Source organism: Neocloeon triangulifer, unplaced genomic scaffold (genome assembly GCF_031216515.1).
Source record: "Neocloeon triangulifer isolate White Clay Creek 2 clone unplaced genomic scaffold, ASM3121651v1 ptg000014l, whole genome shotgun sequence".
In the NCBI taxonomy this organism is placed as follows: Eukaryota; Metazoa; Arthropoda; class Insecta; order Ephemeroptera; family Baetidae; genus Neocloeon; species Neocloeon triangulifer.
The window spans coordinates 24,934,227-24,947,553 of record NW_026775556.1 but is presented as its reverse complement, the minus strand read 5'-3'; the positions used below and the strand labels follow the sequence as shown (position 1 = coordinate 24,947,553).

The 13,327-nt window shown below is 42.5% G+C and overlaps 1 protein-coding gene across 1 annotated transcript in view; it reads left to right on the top strand.

Moving 5' to 3' along the window:
• LOC132199808 (mastermind-like protein 3) overlaps window positions 1-13,327 on the top strand; it is a 33,828-nt gene that overhangs the window by 1,223 nt on the left and 19,278 nt on the right. The gene's annotated exons all lie outside the window — the stretch shown is intronic.

Sequence of the window (13,327 nt, the reverse complement as noted above, 5' to 3'; positions counted from 1 at the left end):
TAAAAAAGTATTTAAAAAAAAAATTGTTTAACATTTAAGTTGACATCTTAAAAGTTTAATCAAATCGAGGAGACTGTCTTGCATTTTTTCTATCTAAAAATTTGTTTACATTAATTAATTCGAGGAACTCATCAACTTGAATTCATGTTAGTGTAAAAAATTCAACTTGAAATCTTTAGATTTTTTTTATAATTATAACCTATTATATTATCCGCAGGCTCTGCCTCTTATATTGTCAATCATATAATTTAATTAGTCCCGCCTGGAACATTTCCCCTAAAACAATCCTCTTCTCTGATTGGCCGGAACAACTCACCTATACAACCATTTTAAATTGGCACGTTAATCCGTCCTCGTTACAAAAAAAAGGTAAATTTGATATTTTCTAAACGAGCCTTGTTACTTGCAATCGACCTCAAATCAAGCCTCCAGCCGTGCAATTACAGAATCGGAGCCGAGCGCATTCCAAACATTTATTTCGTTTCACTCAAAGAGCTTTATTCTTTCTGTTCGATTTATTTCATTTTAAATCCGTCGTTTGTTTTATTTCGCTGGGAATCCACGCTAATGCCGTTCGGTCGTTTTCCCCAAATCCCCGCACGTTTAATTAATCGATTCGGTGTAGAAAAAGAAGGCCGAGTGCGCGCCCCGCAGGTTCATTTAAATCGTTGCCTATAAATACGACGGTCGGCCGGCTCGGCGCCCCGTGCGCGCACAAGTGAAACCAATTAAAGTTGATTACACTTCGGCTGCAGTGTAATTGGCATTTGTGCACCACAGAGCGGTATATATATGAAAGTTTTCTTCCGCGAGATAAGATGCACGCATCCTTCTTCTTCTTCTTTGCAGCTGCGGATTATTGAATGACGTCATGCGTGAAAAGAGTGAGTGATGCGCGCGAATGTGTTTGCCAAGAGCCGACTCGATCCATCACGAGTTCAAGGCGCCGCGCAGCCTTAAAATATAATTTGGGCCGATTAGCCGTGTAGGGAAAATTGACCGCGCGGCAGTGCCGATTAAATTATCACGCGCGTAATAACGAGTCGCTCCAGCAAACAACTCTGATTTGTTGCCAGGCGGCCGCGGTAATTAGAAAAAAATATACGACGAGCCAAAGCAGCAGCAGCGGCGGCTCTCCATAAATTAATACCAACGTTCCGTGCGAGCACAGCTGTTTTTCGCCTCTCGGAAAACTCGAAATAGCACCGCAGAGGCTAGTTTGATAGTTTGAAGTGCCTCCAAACCCACTCTCGGTGACATTATTGTTGCATTCCGAATTTCGATGCCAACGAGAGCTTTTCAACCGTGAACTGAATTAATTTGGATTTTTTTTATTTTATTTTAAGATTAAATGTTTTGTTTTTTGTCCGACCACTTCACAGGGTGCATCGGACGTCCCTGAAAGTGTTTTTGACCCAGAGTGTCGTGCACAAAATGGAAGTCATGCATCAAACCGGGGCCGACAGGAAGCCCAAATGCTCGGCGGCAATTCCGATGTGTGTATTATTGTGAGCACCGCAGCCGTAAAAAGCAATTACAGCTGCCGGCGTAATTAATGCTCTCGCCGAGCGCAAAGTGGGTGCCATCAAAACCAGACCAAGGTGCTCCTCATGCGTGTAGCTCTATTATATTGCACGCTGGGTAAACACTAAATAAGGGCTGTGACGCAAATCTTTTTGCAGCAGCCGAGACTTGACGCAAAAACAAAGTGGCAGGCCCGAACTTTTTGCCACGCCGATTTTGTTACACAAACGAGATGTGCAAAAAGGGGTGCCACTCAAAACGTGCATGCTTTTGATATTGAAATATTTAATTTCCCTCGGAACTAATTTTTACATTCTTTTTTTTCAAGAGATAGTTTCACACTTTTACATTTTTATTCTTTTGTAGCCCTGTTGTTAACGAAAATAAATTTTATTTGGTCGTTAAATGTTTTAAAATGCTCAATTCGACCCGCATTTCAAACGCTTCAGCAAAGTGCTAATTATCCCCTATGCGTTGAAATGTCCGTGGAAACCACTAAAAATGATAATTAAGCCGCGCGTTGCCAGAATCCCAGCAGGAGAGATCGAGACGAGCCATCTACGTATAAAAAAAAAACAGCTGGCTCAGTCGGTGTAATTTAAAATCCCGCCTCACTCGAGAGCTCGGGGGGAGGTCAAAAAGGGTTAACAACGACTTCGGCCGCGAATTAAATTCCAAATTTGTTTCTCGGCCAAATCAGGCACCCCTGTCGTCAATGACGCTTCCACTTGACTCGAGCTGGTCACGTCTAATTACTAATTCACAGACAAACAAGAAGTGCTCTTGTGACGTGCACCGCGCTGCCTGTTTTTTTATTTTACTGCTTCGTCTTGGGGTCGGCGTGGAGTTTGGAACGGGAGAAAAAAATAAGCTGCTGACGAATAATTTCCTTGGCAGCGCACAAACATGTTTTCCTGCTGGCTGCTCTCTCGCGTGTATCTGCAGCACGGATCTGTGAAGATTTGAATCATCGGCACATAATAAGATAAATGATGCCTACTCTCGCGCGCCCTCCCGCAGGGATAATAATACACACGCTCAGCAGCCGAAACCCTCCGGGGCTCGCCGGCAGAATTCACTCTTACAATAGTCGATATTTTAAAGGAATTTGCGCTCGCAACAATTTGGGCGGCGGGGGCCATTAATTACGCGGCTCGTTCAATTAATCATGCGCGCGCTGTTGTTGTTGCGCGCCGCGTTATCGTCCCAAAGAGCAAGCAATTGTTGTTTTCGGCCGGAAAAATAATTTAATGCACAATTCCGAGGAAGGCACAATGCGCCGGTTTAATTGCACCGCGCGCCGCGTTTATGATTAATCGATTTAATGGCAGGAACGCGCGTATTGTTTCCTTTATATGCCTCCAGGAAGAAAAATATAGTAATAATGAAGGAAAGAAAGAAATGAGATAAATTTAATTGCCCCTTCCGCTTATCTGTTAAATTGCTCCACCGCAATTACCGGAACTTCCTCATTTTTGAAGTGTATTTTTTATGTACTTTTCCCCAACCTTGTTGTTAAAAAACGCTGATTTTCATTTTGAACGATAAAAATTGCAATGTTGTCACACATGCACGTGTAGACTTTAGGCTTTTTTTTGTATATTTATGGAAGAAAAATTCAACCCTGGCATTTAATGAGCGCTCTCGCGATTGCTGATTCCGCGTAAAGTACTCGCGACTAAGTAACGCCATTGTTACGTCAGCGCCGCCGCGAGAACAATGCGCGCCGTGATGTCATTCGCTAACAATGGGGCATTCATCCTTTGTGCTCCCTCGCGTGCGTTATTACAAATTCAGCACCGAATGAATTTATTTTGCTGTTATTACTCAAAACCCTTCCTGTGAGTTTGTCTTATGAAAAATTGTTTATATATATTAATTCAATTCACATCGTGGCCGTTTACTTTTTTTTTTATCTTTCTTTTCAGAAAAGTCCTGCACGTTTTGCTTTAATTTCGTGTGTAATTATGCAGCGGCCTATACCGTCAGCGAGAGACGATTAAAGCTAGAGCGACGCCAAAATAACCAGGACGAAAAACAACAAACACGCCGAGAGAGCGACTCGTCTGCTGTTTTGTCATTTGCTTGTTTTGCTCTCTTTTCGCGCCGTGTTTTTATTAGAGCGGCGACAAAGAAACCCCAAAATATGGTTAATGGCGCGCTTGAGCAACAAAGGCTCTCGTGAGTCAGCGCACGTGTGGGGGCAAATTTTGCCTCGTGTTTGAAAAATGTGAGAATTCATCCCTTTTAAGCCGGCAGAGTGCTCTGGAAATTTAGTATTATTTTAATCCGAAGCTGCTGTTTGCATTTCAAATTTATTTTCACCCAAAATGTTTGGGATAATCAGCGTTGTTTGTGCACAGGCAAAATATTTTTTATAATCACTTCCGCTAAATCCAAAATTCATTAACTTTTTTTCGGTTTTCTTTTTGTAAATTGTATGAAACGAAATGTCAAAAAACACCCAATTAATTTCTTATACCTGACTCCACAAGTTATTTAATATATATTATTCACTTAAAAATAAACCATCCTTCAAGAAAATTCTGTTGGAAATTATTTTGTGTGTGTTTAAGAGAGTGGAAACTTTTAATGAGATCTCTCGTCGGAGTTTAAATTTCTGCGGAAAAGCTTTTTTGACCTTTCAATCCAAATTGTGGAGAGCCTCTCGTTTCGCGCGCATAAATATATTTTCCCACAGCATCGGAATCGGATTTCAAAGCCGCCGCTCTCATTACATTAATGTGTATATATTTGCACACCGCGCCTCTCATGCATATATGCGCTGAAAGCGAGTGCGCGCCATTGAATCAAAACTCTTGTACATTCACACGCGGCGGCGGCGGCGGGGCAATATAATATAATATATACGTGTGAGTAACGAAAAACGCCGGTTTAATTGCAAAGGTCAAGGTCATGGAAAGCAGCCGAGTCACTTCCTGTCTCCGCGCGCACAATAATGCACGATTCATGCAGACGTGGATTGATTCCTTGGCTGCTGCACCTTTCTTTGCCTGGTCAATATTGACGGCGAGGAGTGGCAGCAGCGAATTAAAAAAAAAAAAGCAGCGTTGCGAGCAAACAGCCTCCGCGCGCGTCTGGCCGGCTGGCGCACAATGCTGCTCTGGCGCCTTCATCTCTTCCTCGCCGTGACGCCACGGATCAATGCAGTGCAGCCTTTAAAACAGCTGAGGCCAACGCCCTACATACGCCGCGCATCTGACCTTCCTTTCTCGCGCGCGCGAAATCATCTTTGTAATATTCGCAGCCGTCCGTGTTTGTTAATTCTTTGGCAGGTGCGTGTGCAGTGTCATGCTGAAAGAGCCGCAGCCGAGGTCGCGCGCAAATGCTAATAGGGCTGAAGGGCGATGCGCTCTCGCCACTGCTGAGAGACCTCGCTCGATTTCGAAATGTCACTCGGGAAAGTTGCAGGTTCGACGGAAAAAGGGCAATTAGTGTAAAACTGAAACGAGAAGCGGTGCGGAAATGTCAGAACTCGCACTTCAGCGTGGGAATGTAAAACGCACGTCGCCACTAAAATTATCGCAGGTGCAATTTTAAAAATATAATGAAATAAAAAAAAATTCACTAGTTAATTTCAAATTATTAATTTTTAAGAAGAAAATATAAAATATTACAAAAATATTGAAGTAATTTTAGATTATTAAGATTGAAGATATTTTTTTACAATAATTAAAATAATAATTCGGGTGAACAGCGTATTTTTATTTATATACTCTTCTTACAAACCTGTCGTGTCAGGTTTTCATTCGCCGTGCTGCTCACGAGGAATTTGAGAGACTTTCCAGCAATTTTGACAGATTTGCGCCGCGGCTGCGATCCTCTTTATTTTTTTCTTCTTTTCCCCATTCTCCGCGCGCATCACAGCTTAAAACTTTTATTAGCCCTATATATAGGTGCGCTTGCTATAGCTGGAATTGAATTGCACACTTGTGTCACTTCCCATCACACACGCCCCGAGAAATCTTTCGACGTTTCGCCACCGCTCCTTTTCTCTCTGTGACGCTTCCCTCTTTTGATATATATAAAAAAATAAGGTATAATCCCCTCAGCAGTGTGCGCGGAGGAAAAAGCAGAGGCGCAGCTGGAAATAAATATATACGAGTCTTATCAGCTCTGAACCTTGAATTACTTGAACGAGCCCTCCACGCCCAGCTTGACTGACTTAAGTGCAAATTTATGTCCCGGCCGAGCTAGCTCTAATGCAAATGACCGTACACGCTGGACGTTCTTTCGCGTGGGGGCCGCTTTATGTATATAATTATGCTGCATTCCGGCAGCTTAATTAACCGCGGCTGCACGTTTCGAAAATTGCGCCCAAGAATGCCACGCAGCCGCTTTTATCAAAAAACAATTAAATTCCACGCCCGCCGGCCGCACACAATTTCGTCGACGACGAGTTTTACTGCCGGGCCTGTTTCCGAACTGTGTCATTTGCACCGCACGTATATTATATTTTACGACCGCGAGGAATTCGCCTCTCGCGACGATAAGGTTTCTTAAGCGCATGTTATGCCGCTTTTTCAACTGGAGAACGGAAAATTCGGGAACGTGACACGGCCGGGAAATGCACATGAGTGAAAATCGGATCGCAGCGATTATGAGTCACGCAGAATTTTCTAGAAGCTTTACTGTTGTTGTTTGGGCAAATTGCCCTGGTTGCACTGCAGGGCAGCTATTTTTTTTTTTTAATCTTTTTCCTTCCCAAGAGATAAGGTTGTAAAGCAATTTCGTTGTTTTCCAGGATTATCCAAAACTGCAGCAGTCTAATTTATGAAAGGTGCTGTCAAAACAAGGCTCCCAGCACAAATCAATATCAATCAGAAAAATAAAAGAATTTTTTTTTACAAAAATGAATGTTAAATTGGAAAAGTATTGGCTTTTGTTTCCAATTCATATTTGGAATGCAAACAACCCAATAAAGGGAAAAACAAACTTTCCTGCTCACTCGAACCATACCAGGAATAAAAACACAGCAGTTTCAATTCCCTTTAAACGCATCATGAAATACGAGCTTAGCTTCTATGCGATATTCGTGGTATTTATAAATATAAATATGTTTGCCTGGCGAACAAGTCGCTCTCAATTTCGCTCCGTTTTCGCTATTCACTCCGGTAATTGCTTCGCTCTCCATTCAGCATCCTTTTCCTTTGACGCGGAGCAAAATACAGAAACAGACCGATTGCGCAAAACGCACAATGGAAAGAGAGCCTTGAGAAAGGCCGCTCTCTGATGCTTAATCAATACCGTGCCGAGAAAAGAAGGCGGCGAAATTCCCCTGACTTCAAGTCTATTCATCATCGATGTCAGGAATTTAACTTCACGTCTGAATACTAAGGAAATCATGATTCATTTGATAATTAAAAATCAATTCATAAAATTGCATTAATCAAATCCAATTGTTACAAAATTAAATCCATTTGAATAGCTAATGGAATGAACAAATTTGTATTCTTCTTTATTCTTTTTTGACTACAAAATAACAAAAAATTAAGATATTTGCAAAATTTATATCTATTTATAAAAAAATATTGTAATTTTCAAAAGCAAGTGAATCTAATTTTAAATTCCACCTTAGCCTCGTTCGTAAAATTTGCAAAACGAAAATTTGAAATTTATCCTAATGGGGTTGCCTTGAGGTCGCGCAAATAGAGGTTAATGCATGGGCGCATGCATTTTTCATCTGCCTTCATTACGGCAGGCCGAGATCGATGCCCGGCTGTGGAGCAGCTGACACCGACCGACCGGCATCGAGAGCACCGCTGACGTCACTCGGCCGCCTTCGCTCGCCTATCTCTGCTCGCACACGCATAATGTACATGGATGCGCGTCTGATCGCAAATAATTACCTCGGCTGTAAATTACATTTGAGCCTCGGTGTATATTTTGCCCGCCCGACGACCTCATTAGCGTTTTTTTCGAGTTCGCTCTCTCGTATATGTATTTTATAATATGAATGGGCCGATCCTAATCTAATCACGCTGCCGGAGAAGCGGTTTAATTGACTGCCGCTTGTTATTTCCATCTTGATAATAATGAAAACGCCGCGCGCCGGTTAATTCAAGCAACTCTCTTGTGTATTTATTTATCCCTATCGTTTGGGACGGAAGAGTCGAAAAACAAGCTTTCCACTTTTCGTAATCCTCTCTCGCTGGTTATCACAAAAGGTGTCTCTCTCTCTTGTACTGCGTCAATCACAATTTCAGAATTGGAAAACTCGAGAGTTCTGTGTCGAGCATGCTGATAATGCTTTATATGTGCCTGGATAAAATATCAACCGAACACGAGTGCTCTGCTGTCGTTCGAAAATTGATCTTGTGCTTAGATAAAAAAAAGCACTCCGCGCCTTTTGTTTTTGCTCTTTTGCAATTTTTCTGCTGACGCGACTTTCCAAAACGGCTCAATCGGGCGAAAATGTGCTGATTAATTATGCACCGGTTGCTGCTCACTCGGCCGTGCTTCGACAGCATTTCCCAATTTAAGCTTATCATACAATGTACAAAAAATTTCAACTTGCTGTTTGACAAAGATCGATTGAATTTCAGCGAGCTGACAGCTGTACTTTCGAATCATGCGTTTTAATATTGTCGGATTTAGGGGATTTGTGAAGGTTGATGCTCACAGGCTCAAAACGAAAAACAAGCATTTAGCGTCACAAAAAGGCGTTTCCATTAATTCCCCCATAATCTAAAAGGCACTTCAATACTTAAGGGTTTAAGTTGTTAATTTTATATTATTTACTCGTTGCGAGAGTTGGCCGAGTAGACAAGCCGTTGATTCCGCAACGACGCCAGAGGAGATAATTTTGTTGGGAAAAATTGACAAAACTATTTGTCCAGTGACGACAGCCATAATTACAGTCATAAATTCAGACGACATCTTTGTTTCACATTTTTCCCCGCAGCTTGGAGCTAGTTTGAAACTTTTCTAATAATTATTTCCAATAGCCGCCCTCTGGAGAACTAGTTTGTCAAAATATTTTAACCACTTAATTTATTATTCTATAGCATCCAAGAAAAAATTTATAAAATATTAAATTTCTACTAAACTTAATTTACATTTTACTTGTAAAATCGTGGAAACTATTTGTACAGTGACGACAGCCATAATTACAGAAATTCCCAGATGACATCTTTTGTTTTCCATTTTTTCCCCCGCAGCTTGAAGCAAGTTTGGAACATTTCTAATATTATTACGAACCGGCCTCTCTTTGTTCTTTTTTTTATCTCCAACCTGCAATTAATGAAGTCGTTCTCAAAACTTTTAATATCTCAAGTGCCCTGAAATACGAGTTCTTAATTAAACGGAGAGCTGGAAAATAATTCGCCGGTAGTTGCAGATTCTGCGAACTTTTATGTGTACGATTGGCAAACGAGCTCGCAATTCCGCGCGGTAATTGACGCATGCACCAGGGCCCGTTTTTCCGCATAATATTTCAGCTGTTATCACATGGTGCGGCCCCCATTGTGCTTGTTTTCGTCCCGTCATCCATATTCACGCTGTCACTCGCGAGCTGGCGCATTTCCATTTGCGCCCCCATGTTTCGAACCCAACTCACACATCACATTTCATATTTATTCCCGACGCATTGTCGGGCCCGCATTTTAAGAAAGAACTTTGACTTGGACTGGCATTTCATTCCTCATGGCGCGCACCACACAATGGCCTGGTGATTCACTCTATGCAATTACCACAATATTTTCTACACAGCCAAGGGCGAATAACATGCATCGTGCCCGTTCGTTCGTTCGGCAACTGAAAAAGAAAGAAGCACGTGACCTCGCTTCTTGCAGGTTTCTTTCTCGGATGAAATCTGGCGAATATTCGAAGCGCAGCAATTACGGCGGAATCGCTTATTAAATAGTCAGTGCGCGCCGTTAATTGGCGCAATTACGCGTCAGAGCGGCGCGCAGGTGCTGCAGCAATTTTGCGTGCGGAAAGTTGCAGCTACGGAGAAAGATAGCATTGTTTCGCTGCGAGCCACGACTAATCAGTTAGGCAGAAAAAGTTATTCATGAATGTTCCCTGAATTAATTCCCCACTACCATTATTTTAACAACATACAAGAGCAAAGTGCCTGCCGCCGGCCTGCTCGCCGAGCTTTTTGCGTGCGCGTTGAAAAATTGCTGAGAAATGCTCGGAACCACTATCATTTGAGGCAGCGCCTTGGCCTCCTCTTTTGTGTTGCGCTACAAGCATTTTTCATTCGCTTGCTGCAATAAATTGCTTTTCGGTGGATTCCTCCACAGTACGTTTTATTAATAGTTTTCATTTTAAACTGTTATCCAGGGAATTGTTTTCAAATTTACATTTTCATAATCAAATATCTATTCTATGATCAATTAAATCAATCCCAGTCTAATTAAATTTCACTGTCAGCAAATTTTCAGAGTAACTTATATAATTAAAACAATTCTTTTTAAATTTTTAAATGAGTATCACAACACATTTTAATACCATTTGAACAATAAATCTTTTCTAGAAAAAAATATTATTTATTATTATTAACGAGTATTTTTAGAAGCACGTGCAGCTGTTGGAATTCGTCACGTTTCAAAACTTTGCAATAAAACTTGCAAGAGCGCAATTTTCTCATTTTCTCCTTGAAAGACCCGGCGCATTATCAGCGCCAGAGCACCTTGCGCTTCGTGGTAAATAAATAAAGTTGTTGTTTGCGTCGGCGATTATTTTGAGGGTGACGCATCGCGGCGACGATCGATGCCGGCTCGAATTCATGAAAACTTGACTAGCAAAGAAGGAGAGAAAGGAATAAAAAAAGACACCGGAGTGCACCTGCCCTGGTACAAATATAGCCAATCGAAGCAGTCATGCGGCACCGGCCTGGCAAGTCTTTGCTTATTCATGCACCAGCAGGGTCGTTCGGCGAATTATGAAAAAGAAGGAATGGAAATATAAGAATTTAATTGCCACTCGAGCTGCTGGGAGGAGCAGAAAGCAATTTCCTCCCAAACGACCAGCCTGCCGAACTAATCAAGCGGAAAAAGAAAATTCCTCTGCGCGCTGACAAGTCCGAGGGGGGTAGTTTCTTGGGGAAAAGGGTCTCGTCTCCGATTTCAATTGAACTGGCGGGAGAATGGAAAAGTGGTCGAAACCAAAATAACTGCTGAATGAATGTGTCCAAATGTCTCTTTCTCGTCTGCACGCTTATTCTAGCGTAAAAAATTCGACAATTTCCAATCCCTGGATAGCCTTGAGTCAAAAGCAGACCTAATTGAAAATGATCTCAGTCGGTGATAAATCGATTCGCATCACTCACTGGCAATTATAAACCTTTACAAAAAAATGGCAAACGCTGACCACCGGATATCGGCCATCAATCTCGCCGGGAAATGACTTTTATATGAATTGGCGGGAAATAATTATAATCGGCCTATAAATTGGTGGCAATAAACGAGAGTTACAATGATTTTCTTTCTTTCTCAACAACTGCTGGCGCAGTAACAATCGGCATGGAAGAGCGACTCTTTCTTGAGCAGCGTTTTAATTTCTCGTCGTATTCCCTGACTCGAAACAAAAGTCGTCCGCGTCTCTCCGAAGAAAGATAAAAAGTTGCTCGAAAGGCGCCGAGATAATTTCCCCGAGCAGCAGCATTACTAATTCATCATCCGCGCGTTTTGAAATTCCTCGCGCGCGCCTCGCGTTTTATATTAAGAATTACGGCCGCGGCACTTGATATTATGCTCCGTCGTCTCTCTCTCTCTACGAACACAAAGTTTTATCTTTCATGCTTGATGTGCGCCTGCGATATTTACGGCGACTTAACAACAACACGGCGCGTATATCAAGAAAGTTTAATTCCTCTCTCGTGCATGCGCGAGTGTGTGTGTGTGTCGGGCACAAATAAAACAATTAATCATGCATGACTCGCCCGTATAAAACAAGCCTACGTACAAAATTTCAAATTAATGCCTTATTGAAAGTTGCGGGTGGCCATTTAAAGATATGTTTCTTGTCGCCGAGCATAAAACAATGTCTTTTCCCTCTATTAATTAATTCCGCTTTGTGTTTTCTCATTCGTCGTCAATCCGCGCACATTTTACACGCCGGGAAGAAAAGATTCTCGCTAAAAGCTGCACACAATGGAAGCAGCGAGTCTCTTTTTAAATTGCTTGGCACATGCCCGCCTCTTATTGATGTCGAAAATTAAACAAGACAAAGGACAATAAAAGCGGCTGTAGGGGCCACATTCTTGCCGCGGCGACAAAAAGCCTCTGAAATGCTTCAAATTTCTCTCCCTCGTCAGCAGCAGCTTGCGATCAGCGATCTGGCAGATCGGAAATTTTTTTACTCCCTGAGCTAGCGAACGTGTCAACCTCTCTGGTTGCATAATGAGCGGTGTCGAGAGCTGCATGGGAGGTCTGCGCTGGTTATATTTGTTCACGTGGCGCACATGGCCGGCGTTGGGATAAATTTTCAACGCAGGAGTGCCGTTTTCCTCCAAAGTGTCATCCCATTCAAACAATTGTGAAAACCATTTGTAAAAAGATTGACAGACGAGAAAATTTTAAATAAACACATTGATTCTGAAAAGTGGGAAAGTATTCTTAAAAGTTGTAAATTGCTTCTTTTCTTGTTTAGGGTGTTCCAGGAAGACAGTACGACCTTGTCACTTTTATTGCTCCAGATGAAAGTTTTTTTTTGTGTGGGAAATTTTACTTTCTGCTTCTCATTCGAGGGATAAAAACGCCTCTTTGCCCGAGCACTGCCGTTTTGAGCTTTTTTTTACACATCGAGTTGGCTCATTTTTTTGACAAACAATGAAAACAAAGGCGCACACGGAGTCGGACGGAGTCGGGAACAATGCGCGCCGACAAGGGCTGCGCCGTGAAATTGCCGTTCCGCACACCACCTCGGTACATTTCCACCAAGCGGCGCAGCTGCGTGCATATAAATATTTCATTTTGACCGAGAGGAAAATAAAAATAACAAAAAGCGGGACCTTTTTGCAGAGAGCAAGTTGCTTCAGAGGATTTCGTCCTTTCTTTCTTTCACTTGGCGAGGCAGCGCGCGGAGACTCACTGAGGTGCACCGCAATCTTTCATTTGGCAGAATTCCTTCTTTCCTGCTTCAAATGTTAAGCTGCTGCTGCTGCTTTTCGTGAATTCTCATTGAGCCGTCGTCGTCCGCTCTCAGGAGGCTCCTCGCGCACGGTTCTTTTTTTTATATTCTTTTCTCTCTGCTCTGGTCGTGCACGCAGCAGCAGCAGCGAGCGCAGCAGCTTGAATTGTTGTTTCCAAGAAAAGGTATTTTGTTTTGTATCCTTTTTCAGCTCTTGCCATTCACGGCGAGTAATATTTCTTGTTGACAATACCTGCTCTTTATTGAAACCTGCCTGTGCACAATCATAAAGCAAGCAGAGCATGGCCTGCGCTGCAATAAACTCTCGCGGCGCGGCGAGGGGCCGCCAACGGGACGAGCGAGCAAGACAGACGTCTGCTCTGTGCACACATGCTCGGCCTCGAAAGAAGAAATTTTCGGGAATGCTTTTAAAACGCGCCTATTTACACGACGGGCCTGGCCTTACACAAAGTGGCCTTTGCTTTTTTTCTCTCGCACGGCTTCAGAAAATCACACATGTGTGCCAAGAGCGTAGAGAATTTTCCACCCAAGCGCTACACAGAAGGGCGTTCTTTTCGTAAAATTTTATTTTCCTTGGTGTACGGAGAATTGTTTCATGTACCACGTGACATGACTTGTTCCAACACGTGGAAAATTTTGAGTTCGGGCTTGGCATTGATCACAATTTTTAATAAATTTTAAT